Here is a 14,298-nt window from a genome sequence, read left to right on the forward strand (position 1 = left end):
TTCTCGTCAGTGTGTCCGTCTGGCGGAGCAGATATAGGTGCGGGCGTGCGGACGGACGGACAGATGTACTAATTGTCCACTGGGGAAAGTTGTTTTCATATTAAAACATTTCTTCATAAGCTATGGAATTATGGTATTCATGCATATGCCTTTAGTTTGTTTTATTTTTGATAAAACAATGTCTGACGCAAATCCTACGCAAAGTTTTATAAATGAGGCCCCAGGTGAGGTTTTAACTTCTGCCAAAGAAAGTGGATTATTCAAGGAAATAAACTCTGGTGTGAGTTGGGCCTTACAATGTAAATGTATTTATGAAGTCAACCAGGAGCCCCTTTTTTTTTTCAGAGTATTCTAAACATGTGAAATGTGATGATTTTAATCGCATTTTGCGCACTGAGTCCACCTAAGACCAGGGGCCTCATTTATAAAACTTTGCGTAGGATTTGCGTCAGAAGTGGCGTACGGATGAAACATAGGACGTGCGTACGCACAGAAATATTCGGATTTATAAAACCGTGCGCACGCACGTCCTACGCATCTTTCCCTTAATAAATCACAACCGATTCTAAATGCAGCGCAGCTTTTGCGGCTTAATGACATGCCCATAGTTGCCCATAAATAGTCCGTGAAACGCCCACAAATGAATATTCATTGATTGCGAAACCATGGCAAACACCGAGAGGAAATCAAAAAAACATAACTTCACTCAATGTGAAGTAGAAGTTATCGTTGGCGAGGTGGAAAAGAGGAGAAAAGTGTTGTTTGGAGGGCACAGTGTGGGCATTACTAATGCCAAAAAGGCACGTGAGCGGCAAACGGTGGCAGACGCCGTAATGCTGTAGTGCATCGCGGGCGGGACCGGAGCGCCAGATGCACCGGGTGACACGCGTGGTTCCTCCGAGTGCCCCTCTGTAACGCCTGGCCCAAAAGCCCGCAGAGGTCCAACAGGACGGCTCGAGGAAGTCTGAACCGGCTCATAAGCCACTCGTCCTCGTTTGTCAGCAAGTCTTCTTGCTGTCTAAAGATGCGTTCACTCCGAATTCTTCCATTTGCCACATCTTCTAAGAGCGCAAGATCAACCATTGTGCGTCATTACGCATTGTAATGGGGCATTTTATTTCCATCCATTTAATTACATCTGACAAGCTACAGATGTCGGTAATAATCGACGTGGAAATGGGAAATTGTTCCGCGCAAATGTAATTTCTTGTTGCTTTCTGAATGGTTCAGACATACGCCATACATTGTTTTATCAAAAATAAAACAATCTAAAGGCATATGCATGAAAACCATAATTCCGTAGCTTATGAAGAAATGTTTTACTATGAAAACAACTTTCCCCAGTGGACAATTAATACATCTGTCCGTCCGTCCGCACGCCCGCACCTATATCTGCTCCGCCAGACGGACACATTGACGAGAATATCAGTTTTGTACATTATTTCGTTCTGCTAACTTTATTATTTATGAGGATGAATTGCACAACATGCCAATATTGTAGAACATATTTCACTTTTCGTTTGCAAATAAGTGTTCATTTGAATTTCTGTTGTAATTAGGGCCCGAGCACGGAGTGCAAGGACCCTATTGTAATTCGAATGTTTATTATTATTAGGGCCCGAGCACGGAGTGCAAGGACCCTATTGTAATTCGAATGTTTATTAGGGCCCGAGCACGGAGTGCAAGGACCCTATTGTATCTGTAAGAGTTATTATTATTATTCTTTTTCTTCCGACAGAAGAGTCGCCATTTTGAGGCCTTTAACATACCCCAAAACTCACCAAATTTGGCACACACATCAGGAGTCGCGAAAAATTTCGTATTTTACAGGAGATTGGCATGGGCGCACAAAAACGGCTCAACAGCGCCACCTACAGTGACATTTGTCCCGAGCCCCCGCATATGCTTTGACATACAAGCTTGATTTTTTCAGGACATGTTCATCAGATGGAAACCTACAAAAAAGTCTCTTGGTACCAAGCTGTCAGTCGCACAGGAAGTCTGCTATATTGATGTCAATATGTCATTTTTGCTCTATTTTGGACATTTGTAGGCCTCCTTCTAGAACGAACTCCTCCTAGAGATTTATGAATAATGACTCCAAACTTTGGTTTTGTAAACTAGACCCATGTCCGATGTTAAATTGCGAAGCTTTAAAGGTATTACGGATGTTTGTGACCGTGGCGGCGCGTCGAACTTGGAGGTCATTTTGAAAACACGCCATGAAAAGAAAAATGGACATTACTCAGCCATGCAAAATCCAATCTGATCCAAAGTTGATATGCATGATTTTAGTCTGACTCTGAACACATCTGCAGTGGAAAAATCCAGAACAGGTGTAGCGCCACCTGCTGGCAGCAGGAAATGACATGTTTGACTTGGAGCATCACTGCTCCAAGTAGGATGAGCCGACACACCTCAAAATGATGTCCACCTGTTGAAAAGCCATTGAAGTTTACTCTGATAAAAAGCCATAACTTTCAACGCAGGGGTGTGGTCGTGACAGAGCGGCGAAGTTGGGCGTCTCGCCGTGCACACAAAAGTTGCTCTCACGTGCACATTCCTTGTCCAATCTCACTGAAATTCAATGGAGGTAATGAGGCTTCCATTCTGAACCAATGGATATGACAATCTTGGACGAACTCCACAGCGCCACCTAGATATTGACAAATACATTTTATGTCACATTCTGACCTATCTTTTCTCTGCGCTTCGTCCGACGTGCATGAAATTAAAACTGGAGATACTCAGAAAGGTCCTCTCTCATCATCTAAAATTTCATGGGTGTACATCTGACTGTGCCTTCATAAGGCCTAACAGGAAGTGGTCAATTGCACTTACTCATAAAACAAAGCTTCATAGCAAATCAGCCGTTTGTCTCAGGAAGCTGAGATTTCAGAGTTAGATGCCTCTTACAAATCTCCAACTTTGATAGATACACTATAGGGTCTACGAGAAACTTCATACCGTGTTTTTCCTATGCAATTTTGGACTGAACAAAGATTTTTAGCATAAATTCTGTTTAGGTTATCAGCACCAAAGACTACACTTTAATAGGCATTTATGTGCTACTGCTTCCTAAAAAAATTCAGAATGATTGAAGTTACAGGTGAACTTTTAGACAGCATTTCATCCAAAAAGGTCCGAAAACGTCTTTTTAGGCAAAACTGCAAACACCTATTTTTTTGGATAACTTATCTTTCAAATATCAACACAAAAAAATTAAAAACGGTAGGGATCTGTGTTTGCTGCCTTCCATATTTTTTTCAGACTTAAAAGTGTAACAGATGATTTATAAAAAATCCTTTTTCATCCAAAAACCTGTGTTAAATCTGTCTAGACTCCAAACAAACATTTTTTTATGGTAACTTATGTTTCAACAATCGACACCAATTTTCACAAACCTATAGCTGAACATGTCCCATAGCTCCCTGAATATTTTCATAGATATAAAATGAACTGGTCATTGTAACATCTAGCATTCTAACATCTAACATCTTACATGTCAAAGCCTCTCTCAGCCTGGCTCTGCTGAAGGAGTCGTGTTACAACCCCGCCCCCTCCTGCTGGGACCCCTGCTATGTAAATTAGCAAGCAGTGAACAGAGAGATGAGGAGTAAGAATGGCCATTACTCAGGCATGCATAATCCAAAGACAGCCAGTTAAACACTGAAAGACATATTTTTTCGGTATGTCTTTCATACATCTTTAGTATTAAAAACTCTCCAAGATGAATGTGCCTGACTCCACCTGCAGGTGGATCACAGACTTCCTGACGGACAGACAGCAGTATGTGAGGCTGGGGAAGCTCGTCTCAGATACTCGGACCACAAGCACCGGATCCCCCCAGGGCTGTGTCCTTTCACCCCTGTTACTCTCCCTGTACACAAACAGCTGCACAGCTGGTCACCTGTCTGTCAAACTCCTGAAGTTTGCTGACGACACCACACTCATCGGCCTCATCTCTGACGGAGATGAGTCGGCCTACAGGAGTGAAATAGCCAGGCTGGTGTCATAGTGCAGCGCTAACAACCTGGAGCTTAATGCTCTGAAGACAGTGGAGATGACAGTGGACTTCAGGAAGGCCCCAGCCCCCCTCCCCCCTGTCATCCTCTGTGACTCCCCGGTGACCTCTGTGGAGTCCTTCTGCTTCCTGGGAACCATCATCAGCCAGGACCTCAAGTGGGAGCAGAACATCAGCTCCATCACTAAGAAGGTCCAGCAGAGGATGTACTTCCTGAGGCAGCTGAAGAAGTTTCACCTCCCTGAAAAGATGCTGGTAGACTTTTACACCGCCATCATCGAATCCACCCTCACGTCCTCCATCACAGTCTGGTTCGCTGCGGCCACGGCCAGAGACAAGGCCAAGCTGCAACGCGTCATCCACTCAGCAGAGAAGGTGATCGGCTGCCACCTCCCGTCTCTCCAGGAGCTGCACATCTCCAGGACCTGGAGGCGGGCAGCCAGGATTGTAGCCAACCCCTCTCATCCAGGACATAATCTCTTTCGGCCCCTCCCTTCTGGCAAGAGGCTCCGGTCCATCAGGACCAGGACCTCGCGCCACAAGAACAGCTTCTTCCCCACTGCAGCCAGCCTGCTGAACAGTACCCCAACTCCCCCAGGTGACCCCCCCTCCCCCCCGCCCACCAAAGGACTGTCGGTGCCACTTACAGGCCCCACCATCCCAGCCCATCTGTGCTCCCACTTTAATTCACCTTACTCTACTGTATATAGTGTGTTGTTGTTGTTAACTTAATTTTTAACTTATTCTTAATTGCACTATACACCAAGTCAAATTCCTCGTTTTGTAAAGTGCGCTCTACTGAACCTGGCAATAAAACTTTTTCTGATTTCTGATTCTATTAATCATTGTTTTTTATTCATTCAAAATGCAATTAAATCAATATTTTATCTTTTTTCTTTTCCTTTTTCTTTTTTTTTATCTCTTATATCCTTTTTTATAATCAATGTTTGAACTTCTTTTCCTTTCTATTGTCATGGTTTCAGTTTGTTGTCTTGTTTTTCGCTTTAGTTCTTGTTCTGTCTTGTTTGGTTCTGTTTCCTGTTTTATTTTGAAAGGTTTCCTGTCTTGTCATGTTTCTTGAGTTTTACTTCCTTTGGTCCCCATCTGCCCTAATCGTGTTCACCTGTGTCTTGTCTGCCCTGTCTGTATATAAGTCTTGTCTCTGCCTTCCTCCTGTGCTGGTCCATTAACTTCTGCTCATGTTGATCACGTCTTCTTGTCTGGCGTCCATGTCCCTTGCCATGCCACAGTAAGTTTTTGTTTTTAGTTTTGTCATCCTGCTCTGCAGCGCTTTTTGTTAGTTAAATAAACCCACTTGCCCTGAACCCGTTTGCCTCCCGTCTCTGCGCCTGGGTCCTACCTGCTCTCGAGCCTCCCCCCCACACGACATCTATACATCCAATGAAATTAAACTACAAATCAACAAACACAACTGATAACAAATGTCTCTAAAAAATGATGTGTATATTTGCAGAACCTTAAAAACACCAAACAAATAACAAATGCTTCCCAATTAAAGCACAAAAAATGGAACACAAAATGTAAAACCCAAGTTAGAAATTGCAATTTGAAAAAGATACTTTTTTCAGCAGCTTTTCAAAATCAATCACCAATTCTACTCTTCTGTGGATGAAACAAAGAACTCCAGAACAATGAAGCCATTTCTCTAAGTCTCTCTCACCTTCAGTTTTAAACAAGGTCTGTGAAAATCCACCATACATTGGTCACATGAACTCAGAGACCTGCTAAAAGTGCACAATTGTAAAAGCTCTTTTATATAGACAACTGTTTGTTTGCTTAGAGCTCTAAATATAAAAAAAAATGCTTTTCTATCACCTAGACACAGATGGAGAACCATATCAACTGGATTAATAACAGGGTGGCATGTTTAGACAACATGAAGCTGTCCATCACATTTTTGACCTAAACATGTAAACACATCCTTGGCTCTGCGGTTAGGAAATGGTATTTGGGAATCTCTTTATACCAGGAGCCAGCCTGGCCATTGGAACATCGCCACAGTGCCCATCCAGATGGGACAGCAACGGGGTCCACTTCAGAGCCGTGAGCTGCTGTGTTTAACTCCAGCTGTCCCAGCAAGGGAGACAACTGCAGCAACATCCACTGACCAAGCTGACAAGCCCTGGCAGAAAAGATCCCCACAAGAAAAACACTGGCTCAGGCAGGCTGGTCAAAAAAAAATAGTTTTGCCATTGTCTTGCAGCTCGCAGATCAAGTGGTTTAGTTTTCCAGTAATGTCAGTCAAGAATGCAAGTTCAGATTCACAATGTTCATATTCACCATATTCAACAGACATCTCCTCCAATAGCACCTTAAAAATCCTGTGCTGTTTTGCTTTGCAGCTGAGGTTGTTTACGATTTTCAGAATAAGAGTCATTATATGTCCAGAGCCAATCACTTCTGCACATAAGGCCTGCTGGTGAATGACGCAGCAGTAATGCAGACATTTTGGAAAGTCTGGGTCAGCTTTACAGTGAGTGATGAAACCTGTTTGTCTATTGATCATAGCAGGAGCCCATCTGCAGTCACTGCTACCAGCTTTTCTAATTGTACCTTTTTCTGCACAAAAACTCCTTCACCGTGTTATACATTTCAACTCCTCTTGTAGTTGTCTGTTAGGGCAGATGTGTCAGGAGTTCTTCTCTTGTGGAAACCAAAAGCTATGCTGTACTGTTGCCGTCCACAGACTCATCACACTGGACGTTAACCACCTGCACTTTGCAAGATCCCGGTCCAGCTAATTGGCCAAGTTATCAGACATAGCTGACACTCATCTAGACATTGTAGTGGAAATTGAATGAGTTCTATTGTTCTCATCCTTAGGGACAGTGATAGCAATTATCATCATTGCTTGAATTTTTTTCATGCTATATGCAAAAGTCTTTGTCCCTTAAGGCAACAGATTACAGCCCCCCCCCCCCCCCCCAGGCTGCTGTCGTATTAACAATAGCTTGGAGCTCCAGAATGGACAAGAAAAAACGACGAGAATGGCTCGAGCAGGGCGTTGCTCACGGGGCGGTCGCTCGTGCCAGGCGGTCGCACGTGCTCGGGCCCGCTAAATGCTACTTGTAGCTTTAATTATTATTATTATTATTATTCTACCGGAAGAGTCACCTTTTTGAGGCCTTTAACATACCCCAAAACTCACCAAATTTGGCACACACATCAGGAGTCGCGAAAAATTTCGTATTTTATAGGAGATTGGCATGGGCGCACAAAAACGGCTCGATAGCGCCACCTACAGTGACTTTTGTCCCGACGCCCCGCATACGCTTTAACGTACAAGCTTGATTTTTACAGGGCATGTTCTTCAGATGGAGACCTACAAAAAAGTCTGAAAGGACCCACCTGTCACTCGCACAGGAAGTCTGATATATTGAGGTCAATATGTCATTTTTGCTTCATTTTGGACATTTGCAGGCCTCGCTCTAGAACGAACTCCTCCTAGAGATTTTGGAGTAATGACTCCAAACTTTGGTTTTGTAAACTAGACACATGTCCGATGTTAAATTGTGAAGCTTTTAAGTTTTTACGGATGTTTGTGACCGTGGCGGCGCGTCGAAAATGGAGGTCATTTTGAAAACACGCCATGAAAAGAAAAATGGCCATTACTCAGCCATGCAAAATCCAATCTGATCCAAAATTGATATGCATGATTGTAGTCTGACCCTGACCACATCAGAAGTGGAAAAATCCAGAACAGGTGTAGCGCCACCTGCTGGCAAAAGGAAATGACATGTTTTACTTGGAGCATCACTGCTCCGAGTAGGATGAGCCGACACACCTCAAAATGATGTCCACCTGTTGAAAAGCCATTGAAGTTTACTCTGATAAAAAGCCATAACTTTCAATGCAGGGGTGTGGTCGTGACAGAGCGGCGAAGTTGGGCGTCTCGCCATGCACACAAAAGTTGCTCTCACGTGCACATTCCTTGTCCAATCTCACTGAAATTCAATAGAGGTGATGAGGCTTCCATTCTGAACCAATGGATATGACAATCTTGGACGAACTCCATAGCGCCACCTAGATATTGACAAATACATTTTATGTCACATTCTGACCTATCTTTTCTCTGTGCTTTGTCCGACATTCATAAAATTACAGCAGGAGATACTCATAAGGGTTTTCTCTCATCGTCTAAAGTTTCATGGGTGTGCACCTGACGGTGCCTGCGCAAGCCACCACCAAACAGGAAGTGGTTGATTGCGTTGCAGTCAGATAATTAAAAATTCATAAAAAATCAGCCGTTTGTATCACAAGGCTGAGATTTCAGAATGAGATGCCTCATAAATATCTCCAACTTAGATATACAGCACTTGCATGGGTGCACAAAAACGGCTCAATAGCGCCACCTACCATGTTTGTTTTTGAGAGCCCCGCCATGTTCTTTAACATACAAGCTTGATTTTTACAGGACATGTTCATCAGATGGAGACCTACAAAAAAGTCTCTTGGTACCAAGCTGTCAGTTGCACAGGGAGTCTGCTATATTGATGTCAATATGTCATTTTTGCTGTATTTTGGTCATTTGCAGGCCTCGTTCTAGAACGAACTCCTCCTAGAGATTTTTGAACAATGACTCCAAACTTTGGTTTTGTAAACTAAACACATGTCCAATATTAAATTGCGAAGCTTTTAAGTTTTTACGGTTGTTTGTGACCGTGGCAGCGCATCAAAATTTGAGGTCGTTTCGAAAACACGCCATGAAAAGAAAATGGCCATTACTCAGCCATAAATAATCTAATCTGATCCAAATTTGTTGTGCATGATTGTAGTCTGACTTTGAACACATCTGCAGTCGAAAAATCCGAAACAGGTGTAGCGCCACCTGTTGGCAACAGGAAATGAATGTTTTACTTGGAGCATCACTGCTCCAAGTAGGATGAGCCGACACACCTCAAAATGACGTCCACCTGTTGAAAAACCATTGAAGTTTACTCTGATAAAAAAGCCATATCTTTCAAAGCGGGGGTGTGGTCTTGACAGAGCGGCAAATTGGGCGTCTCGCCATGCAGACAAATGTTGCTCTCATGTGCACATTCCTTGTCCAATCTCACTGAATTTCAATGGATACGATGAAGCTTCCATTCTGAACCCATGGATATGACAACTTTGGACGAGCTCTATAGCGCCTCCTAGTTATTGCATGGGGCACATTCTGCCCTGTATTTTCTATGTGCTTTTTCCGATGTGCATGAAATTAAAACTGGAGATACTCAGAAGGCTCTTCTCTCATCATCTCAAGTTTCATGGCTGTACATCTGACGGTGCCTGCGTAAGGCACTGCCAAACAGGAAGTGGTCGATTCCGTTGCAGTCATATAATCAAGCTTTATAGGAAATCAGCCGTTTGTCTCAGGAAGCTGAAATTTCGTCCTACAAAGCTTCACGTTTGAAAAGCAGCACTATACGTAGGAGAAACATTTAACCACCTTAATCACCCTATTGTGCTAAAAGCAAATTTTTGGACATTTTGACTCAAGCAAATATTTTTATCATAACTTCTGTTTAGTTTATCAGCACCAAAATAAAAAAGATTTACATTTATAAAATGAACTGGTCAACTCTAGGATTTTATTTATTCAATCTTACATCCTCAAGCTTTTCATCAGTCTCCCCTGCTGCAGGAGTGGTGTTAGCCCCCCCCCCCCCCCAACCCCCGGCTGTGTGCTCACATGTAAATTAGCCAGGAGTGGCAGACAGAAAGTAGAACAGTTAGAAAGCCTAGTTCAACACTAAAATACAGCAATTTCCTTTGTTTTGTTTGTCTTTTATACATCCTTTGCACTAATCATTGCTTTTTTATTCATCCAAAATACAATTAACTTTATATTTTATCTTTTTTTTTTTTTTTTACAAACAAAACATATGAATGTGCTCCAAAACAAAACCCAGCCTCAGTACACTCCTACAGATGTAACATCAGACAGTAAATGTCTCTTTTATGCTTTTTTAAATCAATGCTGCAACTTCTTTTCATTTCCTTTCAATACATCCAATAAAATTAAACTACAATGACAACAAACACAACATATAGCAAATGTCTCTAAGAAGATTGTGTATATACAATATGTACCACCTTTAAACACCAAATAAATAACAAATCTTTCTAATAAAATCACAAAAAATGGAACACAAAATGTAAAACCCAAATTAGAAATTGCAATTTTAAAAAGATACATTTTTCAGCAGCTTTTCAAAATCAATCACATATTTTACTCTTCTGTGGATGAAACAAAGAAGTCCAGAATAATGTAGTCACTTCTCCAAAGTCTCTGTCACCTTCAGTTTTAAACAAAGTCTGTGAAAATCCATTATACATTGGTCACATGTATTCAGAGACCTGCTAAAAGTGCACAATTGTAAAAGCTCTTTTATATAGACAACTGTTTGTTTGCTTAGAGCTCTAAATATAAAAAAATGCTTTTCTATCACCTAGACACAGGTGGAGAACCACATCAACTGGATTAGTAACAGGGTGGCATGTTTAGGTTTAAACTTACATCAATAGACAACATGAAGCTGTTCATCACATTTTTGACCTAAACATGTAAACACATCCTTGGCTCTGCGGTTAGGAAATGGTAATTGGGAATCTCTTCATACCAGGAGCCAGCCTGAACATTGGAACATCACCACAGTGCCCATCCAGACTGGGACAGCAACGGGGTCCACTTCACAGCCGTGAGGCTGCTATGTTTAACTCCAGCTGTCCCAGCAAGGGAGACAACTGCAGCAACATCCACTGACCAAGCCGGCAAGCCCTGGCAGAAAAGATCCCCACAAAAAAAACACTGGCTCAGGCAGGCTGGTCTATAAAAAAATATAGTTTTGCCAATGTCTTGCAGCTCGCAGATCAAGTGGTTTAGTTTTCCAGTAATGTCAGTCAAGAATACAAGTTCAGATTCACCATATTCATATTCACCATATTCAGCAGATATCTCCACCAATAGCACCTTAAAAATCCTGTTCTGTTTTGCTTTGCAGCTGAGGTTTTTTTTATGATTTTCACAATAGGAGTCATTATGTGTCCAGAGCCAATCACTTCTGCACATAAGGCCTACTGGTGAATGACGCAGCAGTAATGCAGACATTTTGGAAAGTCTGGGTCAGCTTTACAGCTTACAGTGAGTGATGAAACCTGTCTGCAGTCACTGCTACTGGCTTTTCTAATGGTACCTTTTTCTGCACAAAAACTCCTTCACCGTGTTATACATTTCAACTCCTCTTGTAGTTGTCTGTTAGGGCAGATGTGTCAGGAGTTCTTCTCTTGTGGAAACCAAAGCTATGCTGTTCTGTTGCCGTCCACAGACTCATCACACTGGACGTAAACCCTCTGCACTTTGCAAGATCCCGGTCCAGCTAATTGGCCAAGTTATCAGACATAGCTGACACTCATCTAGACATTGTAGTGGAAATTGAATGAGTTCTATTGTTCTCATTCTTAGGAACAGTGATAGCAATTATCATCATTGCTTGTTTCTTAATCTGATAAAAACCTTCTTCTACTTGATGAGAAATTGAGCAGGTCTAAACGAGGCTTAGATTTAAGAATTTTTTTCATGCTATATGCATAAGTCTTTGTCCTTTAAGGAAACAGATTACAGTCCCCCCCCCCCCCCCCCCCCCACAGGCTGCTGTCATATTAACATTATCTTGGAGCTCCAGAATGGACAAGAAAAAACAACGAGAATGGCTCGAGCAGGGCGTTGCTCACGGGGCGGTCGCTCGTGCCAAGCGGTGGCACGTGCTCGGGCCCGCTAAATGCTACTTGTAGCTTTAATTATTATTATTATTCTACCGGAAGAGTCGCCTTTTTGAGGCCTTTAACATACCCCAAAACTCACCAAATTTGGCACACACATCAGGAGTCGCGAAAAATTTCGTATTTTATAGGAGATTGGCATGGGCGCACAAAAACGGCTCGATAGCGCCACCTACAGTGACGTTTGTCCCGACGCCCCGCATACGCTTTAACGTACAAGCTTGATTTTTACAGGGCATGTTCTTCAGATGGAGACTTACAAAAAAGTCTGAAAGGACCCACCTGTCACTCGCACAGGAAGTCTGATATATTGAGGTCAATATGTCATTTTTGCTCTATTTTGGACATTTGCAGGCCTCGCTCTAGAACGAACTCCTCCTAGAGATTTGTGAATAATGACTACAAACTTTGGTTTTGTAAACTAAACACATGTCCGATGTTAAATTGCGAAGCTTTTAAGTTTTTACGGTTGTTTGTGACCGTGGCGGCGCGTAGAAATTCGACGTTGTTTCGAAAACACGCCATGAAAAGAAAAATGGCCATTACTCAGCCATGCATAATCCAATCTGATCCAAAATTGATATGCATGATTGTAGTCTGACTCTGAACACATCTGCAGTGAAAGAATTTGGAAAAAGTGTAGCGCCACCTGCTGGCAAGAGGAAATGACATGTTAGACTTGGAGCATCACTGCTCCAAGTAGGATGAGCCGACACACCTCAAAATGATGTCCACCTGTTGAAAAGCCATTGAAGTTTACTCTGATAAAAAGCCATAACTTTCAATGCGGGGGTGTGGTCGTGACAGAGCGGCGAAGTTGGGCGTCTCGCCGTGCACACAAAAGTTGCTCTCACGTGCACATTCCTTGTCCAATCTCACTGAAAATCAATTGATATGATGAAGCTTCCATTCTGAACCAATGGATATGACAATCTTGGACGAGCTCCATAGCGCCACCTAGATAGTGACAAATCCATTTTTTGTCACATTCTGACCTATCTTTTCTCTGTGCTTTGTCCGATGTTCATAAAATTTCAACAGGAGATACTCACAAGGGTTTTCTGTCATCCTTTAAAGTTTCATGGGTGTACACCTGACGGTGCCTGTGCAAGCCACCGCCAAACAGGAAGTGGTTGATTGCGTTGCAGTCAGATAATTAAAAATTCATAAAAAATCAGCCGTTTGTATCACAAGGCTGAGATTTCAGAATGAGATTCCCCCATACATATCTCCAACTTAGATATACAGCACTCCCACGGGTGCACAAAAACGGCTCAATAGCGCCACCTACAATGTTTGTTTTCGCAAGCCCCGCCATGTTCTTTAACATACAAGCTTGATTTTTCACAGGACATGTTCATCAAATGAAAACCTACAAAAAAGTCTCTTGGTACCAAGCTGTCAGTTGAACAGGAAGTCTGCTATATTGGTGTCAATATGTCGTTTTTGCTGTATTTTGGTCATTTGCAGGCCTCATTCTAGAACGAACTCCTCCTAGAGATTTGTGAATAATGACTCCAAACATTGGTTTTGTAAACTAAACACATGTCCGATGTTAAATTGCGAAGCTTTTAAGTTTTTACGGTTGTTTGTGACCGTGGCGGCACGTCAAAATTGGAGGTCGTTTCGAAAACACGCCATGAAAAGAAAAATGGCCATTACTCAGCCATGCATAATCTAATCTGAACAAAAATTGATGTGCATTATTGTAGTCTGACTTTGAACAAATCTGCAGTGGAAAAATCTGGAAAAGGTGTAGCGCCACCTGCTGGCAACAGGAAATGACATGTTTTACTTGGAGCATCACTGCTCCAAGTAGGATGAGCCGACACACCTCAAAATGATGTCCACCTGTTAAAAAGCCATTGAAGTTTACTCTGATAAAAAGCCATAACTTTCAATGCGGGTGTGTGGTCGTGACAGAGCGGCAAAGTTGGGCGTCTCGCCATGCACATAAAAGTTGCTCTCACGTGCACATTCCTTGTCCAATCTCACTGAAATTCAATGGATATGATGAGGCTTCCATTCTGAACCAATGGATATGACAACTTTGGACGAGCTCTATAGCGCCACCTAGTTATTGCATGGGGCACATTCTCCCCTGTATTTTCTATGTGCTTTTTCCGATGTGCATGAAATTAAAACTGGAGATACTCAGAAGGCTCTTCTCTCATCATCTCAAGTTTCATGGCTGTACATCTGACGGTGCCTGCGTAAGGCACTGCCAAACAGGAAGTGGTCGATTCCGTTGCAGTCATATAATCAAGCTTCATAGGAAATCAGCCCTTTGTCTCAGGAAGCTGAGATTTCAGAATTAGATGCGTCTTACAAAGCTCCACGTTTGAAAAGCAGCACTATACGTACGAGAAACATTTACCCACCTTAATCACCCTATTGTGCTAAAAGCAAATTTTTGGACATTTTGACTCAAGCAAATATTTTTATCATAACTTCTGTTTAGTTTATCAGCACCAAAATAAAAAATATTT

General features: G+C 42.4%; 1 long non-coding RNA gene across 1 annotated transcript; it reads right to left on the bottom strand.

Annotated features, from left to right (window-relative positions):
• Positions 1-2,687: 2,687 nt before the first annotated feature.
• On the bottom strand, positions 2,688-8,244 carry LOC111946811. Its single transcript, XR_002872582.1, has 3 exons — positions 8,231-8,244; positions 4,628-4,632; positions 2,688-2,813 (listed from the first exon to the last, which is right to left on the bottom strand). It is a non-coding gene; the product is annotated as an uncharacterized LOC111946811 (long non-coding RNA).
• Between the last annotated feature and the right edge of the window lie 6,054 nt (positions 8,245-14,298).

Source organism: Oryzias latipes, chromosome 21, assembly GCF_002234675.1.
Source record: "Oryzias latipes chromosome 21, ASM223467v1".
In the NCBI taxonomy this organism is placed as follows: domain Eukaryota; kingdom Metazoa; phylum Chordata; class Actinopteri; order Beloniformes; family Adrianichthyidae; genus Oryzias; species Oryzias latipes.